The following is a 2045-nucleotide window of genomic DNA, read 5'->3' on the forward strand; positions in this document are numbered from 1 at the left end:
CTGAATGTAAAAATATGAGTCAATGCCATCCAATGTAACTGTTATAGTAAAGACTATTCTTGTAATATGTATATATCCATAAAAGAAATAGCTTATGGCTTCCAATCTAGTTTCATATCAGAATATACATTTATTTTCCCAACTCAGAACCATTTTCATGAATCTTCATATTTTCTCATACTGCCAGTAATTTGATCACAAAGACATTCATTGCCAGGGTTTTTTTGGGCGGAGGGGAGAGCTGGGGGTGCACAGGACTGGTGGATCCAAAACTTTAATACTGTTGTCATCTTCTGTATTTTTCAGTTCCTGGAAGGAGCTCCATGTAAAAGTGACGTTCACTCAGATCTTTACATTATAGAACAAAGGCTATACTGTCAATTTCTAATAGTAGGGAAATTCTACCCCCCTGATCCCCCACCCACAAAAAATGTCTATGCGACGTTGACGAAACAGTGCCATTCCTTGCCAACTTTAAATATTCTATATATCCCCCCCACCTCTTGCCCTCCCAAACAGGATATCAAGTCAGCAACAGGAAAATGTGAGCAAGGACCTGTTAAAGTAAATCATTAACACCAGTATTTTTATAGATTAACACTTCGTTCTGTGATTTGTTAAATTCTGTCTCTTGATTCAACACAGTGGGTAATAGGTTGTTGTGCTAAATCTCTGTTTATTTTATGAAATAATTCTGTTTATTCACATCTGAGTAATGGCTAAGTAAACACAGTGAAGCTGCAAAAGCAAGGAATATACATTATCAAATTCTCCTCCTTCCCAGTTACCTTGGAACCTAAAGGGGTTGGAGAAAATTATCAATTGGATTTGACTGGCCCTGCCAGTTGGTATCAGTTCAATAGATTAACAGCACTTGAGTGCATGTGTTTTTTTCTCTCCTCTTCATTCTTTCTTCTGAACCCACTTCCAGACTTGATTTTTGCTTGAAGACTTCTGTCAAGATGTATAGTGGGAACTATGTGAGTACACAATTACCTGTTCTTTGTGTCTTTGTTGCAAGAACAATAGCAAAAGAAAAAAGGAGGAACACTGGGAGCTGGCATAAACAGATTAGACAGACTGAAATACATCTGCCATCACATGGCAGTAACTAAAAGTTTGTCCATCTATCTAAATACTGTTAATTAGAAATGCAAGTTTGTGTGTGTGTGTGTGTGTGTGTGTGTGTGTGTGTGTATTTGAGTGGGAAGGAGGGTGGGAGGGACAGCTGTTGTGAGCACAATACATCAAGCAGTACTTCTGAGACTTTTCATTCAGCCCAAGAGGAGCTCTGTAAATCCCACTGAAGTAAGTGGTGCTTCTACAAAGCACAGTGATCTGGCAGTAGTGCTCTCTCCTTTTTGCATTTGAACACAGTGAATACAAACAGGCTGTACTAGACTTTGTGAAGAAAAATATTCTTATATTAATTTATTTTATTTATTTATTTAGAAAATTTCTATGCCGCCCCATTCGCCAAAGCCTCGGGGCAGCTCACAAAACATTAAAATATAATACATTCAAAATATAAAACGAATTACAATATAAAATAAGTCACCCTGGCCAAAGAATAAAATAAGGAAATAATATTAGCAATTAAAATGACGTTTGAATAAAAAGGTCTTTGCCTGGCACCAAAAAACAAATAACGACGGCACCAGGCGGACCTTTAGAATATTGAATTCCAAAAATATCTTGGAAAAATTAAAAAGTAAATACATTTATGACTGAGTCTGATAGTGTACCACCTGAATGCTTTATGGATACCTGAGATGGGGGGGTACCAGTAATTAATACGGTTGTTCAAAGGCAGAACTGGGTTGGAACATTCTAATCACAATAGGGTTAAATTTCATACACATCAATTGATCTGACATGTTTCCTTAGAATTAAGGTCCACTCACTTAAATATGCATGCCTCTGAAGCCTGTTCTAATTTATTGGAAAAGGATAAAACATTCTTACTCTTACAAAATTCATTCAGGGGAAATGAATTCTTTTACAAAATATTAACCATTGTTGTCTCTTCATATTTTGTCCTTCTC

The sequence above is a fragment of the Varanus komodoensis genome, unplaced genomic scaffold (assembly GCF_004798865.1).
Source record: "Varanus komodoensis strain SLA01 unplaced genomic scaffold, ASM479886v1 scaffold21, whole genome shotgun sequence".
NCBI classification, from domain to species: domain Eukaryota; kingdom Metazoa; phylum Chordata; class Lepidosauria; order Squamata; family Varanidae; genus Varanus; species Varanus komodoensis.